Source organism: Physeter macrocephalus, unplaced genomic scaffold (genome assembly GCF_002837175.3).
Source record: "Physeter macrocephalus isolate SW-GA unplaced genomic scaffold, ASM283717v5 random_398, whole genome shotgun sequence".
Classification (NCBI taxonomy): Eukaryota; Metazoa; Chordata; class Mammalia; order Artiodactyla; family Physeteridae; genus Physeter; species Physeter macrocephalus.
Window position 1 is genome coordinate 1 of NW_021145684.1, and position 7,138 is coordinate 7,138.

Genomic DNA, 7,138 nt, shown 5'->3' on the forward strand with positions numbered 1-7,138 from the left:
GCATCGGCAGGCGGACTCTCAACCACTGCGCCACCAGGGAAGCCCTTGGTTCTTTCTTGATTCCCACCTCCCTCACTCTCCTCTCCTCCATTCTGGTCTAATTAGTTTCTCCCCAGCAAAAAAATCGCAAATAAGCTGAAATTCATCAAAGAATGGTTAAGTAAATCATGGTAGATCCATACAATGGTATATTCTGTAGATACTGAAACAGCCACTTTACACATTTCAAATAATAAGGGGAAATGATTAGGAATAATACTGACTGGAAAAGGTAGTAATAAATTTGCATGATAGCCTGATCTGAACTGTTTAAAAATAATTTTTTTTTTTAGGCTTAGAAGAAAGATTGGAAGGAAATATAACAAAATGTTAACAGTGGGTTCTCCTAAGTGGCAGAATTATGAATATTGGTTACCTTCTCTCTCTTTCTCTCTCTCTCTCTCCCTTATTTAATTTTTGTTTCTCTGTACTTTTCCAAAATGTTTGCAAAAAGCATGCAATCTCTTCAAAATAAGAAAAAAGATTATTTCAAGAAATGGTCTGGGACTTCCCTGGTGGCACAGTGGTTAAGACTCTGCCCGCCAATGCAGGGGACACAGGTTCAATCCCTGGTCCGAGAAGAACCCACATGCTGCGGAACAACTGAGTCCGTACGCCACAACTACTGAGCCTGCGCCCTAGAGCCCGCGTGCCACAACTACTGAAGCCCGCACGCCTAGAGCCCGTGCTCCGCAACAGGAGAAGCCACCACACCCAGCCTACCGCAACTAGAGAAAGCCCGTGCGCAGCAACGAAGCCCCAACACAGCCAAAAATAAATTTATTAAAAAAAAGAAGAAGAAAAGAAGAAGAAATGGTGTGCTGTTCCCTTCTGTTTTCTTCTCTCTGTGCATCATAATTCATCTGAATGCATCTGTCTCCCCCACCAGACTAAGGGCCTCTCAAGGGTAATAGGGATCAGTTTGGATTATCTCTGCATCCAAAATCCGCTCCTAGCATCTGTAGGGGAGTGCAGAGGAGAGAGACAGGGCCTCAGCGGTGCTGATGAAATCGTGCACCTCCGATTCGGACTGGAACCGACGTGGCTGGGACTCGAACCCGGCCAAAACCCAGTTTTCCAACTGAGATCACACACCTGGTTTCTCGACTTTATGAAGCTCAGTTTCTTGATGTCTCATCGCAGAAAGAATTCAGTGAGAGACAAAGTGATAGGTAAGATGTGGATTGATTTAGAGAGAAACACACTCCACAGGGTGTGGGCCATCTCAGAAGGTGAGAAAGGCACCAGGGTATGGGGTTGTCAGTTTTTATAGGGGTGGGTAATTTCGTAGGCTAATGATTGGGAGGAGTATTCCAGCTATTTTAGGAAGGGGCGGGGATTTCCAGGAATTGGGCCACCATCCACCTTTGATCCTTATGGCCTGTCTTGGAACTGTCATGGTGCCTGTGGGTGTGTCATTTAGCTTGCTGATGTGATCGTATACTGAGGCTCAAGGTCTAGTGGAAGTCGACTTGTCTGCCATAGTGAACCCATTTGGTTCTAATCAGTTTATGTCATGTCCTCAGGCTATGTCATTCTTTCAAAGGTTGTGCCCTGTCCCCCTTCCCTCCAATTTCACTGGTGCTAGCTAATGAGTGGCCCAGAGCCCAGAGCACTCTGAATCCATTTACCTACAGTCTCTGCGTCTCCCACGTTTCCCCAAGGATGCTGTGGGAGCCCTGGCCAGGTGCCCTGCAGAGGCAGTGTGGTGTGGAGGGCAGAGCACAGGGCCAGCTCCATTTACTTCCTAGCACTATGATCTTAGGCATGTGGCTTTGCCTCTCTGAGGCTCCGTTTCCCCATCAATATGTATGAAAATGTCGACACGGTATTTTGCACACAGCTGACAATCATGCTGCAGTCTATAGCATGGGGCTGCTGAAGGCCCAGCTAACTTTTTACCTGAATCAGACCCTTTTGGTTGCAACGGACTAAAACCCAATTCAAACTAAGTTAAACAAAGGAAGGGAATTTAAGGGATCACTTAATTAGGAAGTGCCAGGCAGAGCTGGATTTGAGGCCTCACACACCGTCATTAGGACACTATTTCTCTCATTCTGTTGGGTGTGTGTGTGTGCGTGTGCGTGTGCGTGTGCGTGTGTGTGTGTGTCTCGGCCTCATTCCCAGGTGATCTTTACCCCACAAAGGCACAGAGAATACGTCTTTCCTAAGAATTCCGAAAGTTCTGTCCCATACTTGCCTCGGATTGGCCCATCTTGGGTCACTTTCCCATCTCTGAGCCAATCACTGTAGCCAGGAACTGCAGTGCTCCAATTGACCAAGCCTAGGTCAATGGCTCCGCCCCTGGAGCCAGTGGGAGGAGTCAGTTCCTACTGAACCAAAAGCACTGAGACGGAGGGTGGGCCCCTTAAGGAAAATGGGATGCTGTGACCAAAAGAACCAAGAAAGAGTGCTGGGGAGGAAAAAACCTCAGATGTTCAGCAGCTCAGGGAGTTTAAGTGGCTCTCCCAGGTCACCCAGAAAGGAAGATCAGGACAGGGCAGAAGTGTAACCTCAACCAGAGCAGAGATGGAGGGAATTACGAGAGCCATCTGTATGGGGTGGCTTTTTGGAAGCCTTTAGCCTGTATGGTGGCCAGACTGCCTGGTTCAGATCCGACTCCACCACTGACAGTCTGTGAGACTTTGGGCAAATCACTAAGCTTCTCTGAGCCTCAGTTTCTTCATCTGTAAAATGGGGTTAATAACCATACCATCATTTCAGGGCTGATGAGAAGACGAAATAACACAAGTAAGGCTGTTAGCACAGGGCCTGGCATGCTATAAGCACTCAGGAAGTGAGCTGGGGGGTTTTTTGTTTTGTTTTTTTGTTTTTTGGCCTCGCCAAATGGTATGTGGGACCTTAGTTCTCTGACCAGGGATCGAACCTGCGTCCCTTGCATTGCAATTGCAGAGTCTTAACCACTGGACCACCAAGGAAGTCCTGGCAGTGCTGTTTTTAGTATATGTAAACAGTAAGAAGGCCTTTTCCGAAATTCCTGTTTGCAACTGAAAACATAAACAGGCCCAACTGAGATGACTTTGATGAACTTGCCTCAAACTCTGCCGTCAGCGAGTCTATCCCCAGCAGCCACCTTGTGTCTGGTGTCAGGGTCTTGCTGCTGCTGTTCCCATCACATGGAACACATTTCTTCTCACACCCTTTCCTTTCCCCAGTTAATTCCTGACCCTCCCTCAGGTCCCTGATAAAACGCTGGTTCCCCCGGGTATGTCATTAAGTGGGAAAAAGAAAATATCATACAGAACTGTAAGTATTAGATGTATCATTTATGGAAATATATGTGTGTATGTCTATTTGTGTGTGTGTGTGTGTGTGTGTGTGTGTGTGTGTGTGTGTGTGTATGATTTGAAATGCATAGTAGGGGGGGACTTCCCTGGTGTTCCAGTGGTTAAGACTCCATGCTCCCAATGCAGGTGGCCTGCGTTCGATCCCTGGTCAGGGAACTAGATCCCGCAAGCCGCAACTAAGACCCAGCGCAGCCAAATAAATAAATAAATAAAAATAAAAATAAGTAAGTAAATATTTTTTAAAATAATAAATAAAATGCATAGTAGGGAATTCCCTGGCAGTCCAGTGGTTTGGGCTCTGTACTTTCACTGTGAAGGTGTGGGTTCCATCCCTGGTTGGGGAACTAATATCCCACAAGCTGTGCAGTGTGGCCAAAAAATTTAAAAAATTAAAAAAAAAATAAAATGCGTAGTAATTTTCTGGAATTCATGAGAATGGACCCTCACATGAACAGAGGGCAAACAAGGACCAGGTCTTAGTCATCTTTGCTCAGAACCTGAGGCACAGGGTCATCATCTTCATCACAACTACTTTTCATTGAGCACTTGCTATGTGGCAGGCAATGTACTAAGCTCTTCATTATCTCAACAAGCAGCAGTGACGGCCATTTGGCAGATGAGGAAACTGAGGCACAGACCTTGGCATCATTACTTGGCCGAGGTCACACCTGAGCCACCCGGCACACAGGGAGCCCTCGTGGATGTTTGTTAAATGAACCCGGAACCCACACTAGCCCCCACAGGGAACTAGGAAAATCAGCCAGTGAGAGAAAATGCTTCTGACTTCACATAGCCTTTCCTCTTAGGGTGGTGATCTTCAGGGCATCAATGGCCACCAGCAAGCAGAACAAGGCCACTCCTGGGGACACCATCTAGGTCGTGTGTGTGTGTGTGTGTGTGTGTGTGTGTGTGTGTGTGAATCAGGGATGTGGCTGGTGATTTACAGGTTGCTGTGAAAAGACCCTGAGTTGGAGACACAGAGAGAAGGAGCTTCCTCTTTCTGCCTGTCAGTCACACACACACAAACATGCCCACCTGTACCTCCAACAGAGGTGAGGTGAGTCCCACCTCAAATTCACCTAGCCAAAACAAGCAAAAGAAAACAGGCCAAAGAGAAGGATTTACTGCCAGTTTCCTTGGCATCACTAGGAACTCGTTTCAGATTCTCTACAAAATCCCAGGTTGCAGCCAACTATCCTGAGCACTGCCCTCAGGCAAGGGAGGTCCTCCCACAGGTCAGGGACATGCAGGAGCTGGGGAAGCTCGGTCCAGGGTTTCCTGAGAAAGCCTTTAATAAGAGGGAGGAGAGGAGAGGAGGAGCAAGAGGCCTGGTGTCCCAGTCTCAGAGCTGCAGTGACCTGGAGGGCATGACTTCAGAGGGGCTGCACCTTAACCATAGGTGCTTGGAAGACGTTGGGATGAAAGGCTTGGGAGGCATAATTACCTGAGATGCTATTCTCCCAGGGGCTGCAGGAGCCCAAGTTACTATCTGCAGAGATCTGTTGTAGAGATCCCCAGTGGGGCCTTCTTAAACGGGCAGTAGTACCCCAGGACTCGGCCCTCTGCTCCCCTCACCCTGGCTGCTGGCTGGACTGCTCTCCCGTCCCATCAGTGTCTCCTGCATGGGTAGCGCAGCCTCAGTGAAGCCAGGCTCCAGACGTGCAGCTTCCTGAACCTCAATAGGCTACGGGACATGGCCTCACATGGGACAGTTGGGAGGACAGGGAGATGCTGTTGGTGCCTCAAGGCTAGGGTGAAAGGAAGGATGGCAGGGAGCAGGCCAGAGGAAGAGGAGGAAGGTGGCTCCGTGTCACCATGGCAACATTTATCCTGCTGGCCAGACCCCTTCTCCCTCACCAACTCACGTGCAGCCAGGAAAGCAGGCCCCAGAGAAGTGTGGCTGGAGCGAGAGTAGATGTTTGGTGATTGGGCAGCTTGAGGTTGGAGCTTGGAATGGGTTTACTCCTTGGAAGGGTTAGATGGGTTCCTGCGGGAACCTGTGTTGCAGGCTCTGGGAAAGAGGGTGTGACACGGGGGCTCAGCATTTGAGCTGTAACTATTCCTGTATCTGTTTCTGAAATAGAGTGTGGATGGGGGAGGGGGAGGCAAGGGAAGGAGACAGAACGCGGGAGTGGAAGGCTCTCCCCTTTGCTAAAGCTACGCTGGAGTGACCCAGTCCCCCGACTGGAGCTGACGGCAGGGGTCTGCCCCATCCACTCCTCCATGGGAGGCCCTGGCTTGCGGGGGGTAGGGGGAAGGCATCAAAAGGTAGGTAGGAAAGGAGAGGGGACGCCACCACCTAGGAGGCAGCAGCCGCGGGGCGTGGATGGCTCGTGTTTTACGGGGGGTGGGGGGAGTGAATGAACCAAGTTCAGAGGAAGCCTAGTCCCTCCTTTTGTCCCAGACCCAGTTCTCCCGGTGTCTCCTCCCCTCCTTCCTCCTCCAAACCTTCTGCCATCCAGTCGTCAATCCCCCTCCTCAAGGGTTCTTTGGCCTCCAAACAAGAGCAGACCTCTTGGAGTCTCAAAACCTTACCTCCTTCCACGCCTCACCCTCAGCTGCCTCTTCCCCCCACTTCCCACCCACCCCAGTCGAAAGGTCACCTGTTGATTTTTAGAAGAGTGGTCACCTGTGTGTCTGTGAGGGGGAATATCGCACGGGAAGGGGCATGGGCGAACTTGTTGCGGTGCTGACAATCGCCCACATCTGCATCAGGTGGTGATTACACGGGTATATAGGAACAGGTAAAAAGCTATGGATCCGTGTACACTTAAGATGTGTGCGCTTTTCGTACATGAATTATACTTCAATTTAAAAGAGAAAAGAGGGCTTCCCTGGTGGCGCAGTGGTTGAGAGTCCGCCTGCCGATGCAGGGGACACGGGTTCGTGCCCCGGTCCGGGAGGATCCCATATGTCGCGGAGCGGCTGGGCCCGTGAGCCATGGCCGCTGAGCCTGCGCGTCCGGAGCCTGTGCTCCGCAACGGGAGAGGCCACAACAGTGGGAGGCCCGCGTAACGCAAAAAAAAAAATAAATAAATAAATAAAATTTTTAAGAAAAGAAAAAGAACTAGGGGAAAATGATCAGTAGGAAGCTTGCTTTTTTGCCAGCCTCCCTTTCCTCTGCCCGGTGGCTTTGAGCCCGCTGACCACACCCTCCTCCTTCTTGCCCCGCCCCCAGCCCTGCTCCTCCCTCCCTGGCCGCGCCCCCTTCGTTTCGAGCTGAGAATGCACGTCCCCCTTAGGTGTTCTAGCTTCCTATCAGTGATCCTGCTGTGCTCCCGGGCTCCCAGGCAGGTAACCTCAGAGCCTCCGACTCCCTCTCAGCTGGCTAAGAACACCGCGTTCTGAAACGGTTCAGTCATCCTTGCCTTCTGGATGCCTCCTGCCTGGATTGTGACCATAGCTCCCTAACAACTCTCCCTGCCCCCTTTCTCCATCCTCCAATCTCCCTATCCACTGTTCCCAGATTCATATTCCTCAAGTTCACATCCATGGTGTCCTCTTCTCTAATCAGCGGTCCCCCACAGTGCAGGTGCTGGCGGATGGAAATCAGGCCATTGGGATCTGGCCTCTGCCTCTTCCAGCCTTGGCTGCTGTAGATCTTCTTCCCCCTCTGAGCTTGAAAACTGTATCAAGCTGGTCCTTTGCACATGCTGTTTCCTTGGTTGGTAATGACTGTCTCCACCTCACCACCTTCCCCAAAGCCGGCCGCCACCACCCAGTAAACTCACATTTCAAGGCTCAGGTCAAGTATCTTTTTAAAAAAAAAAAAATTTTTATTTATTTGGTTG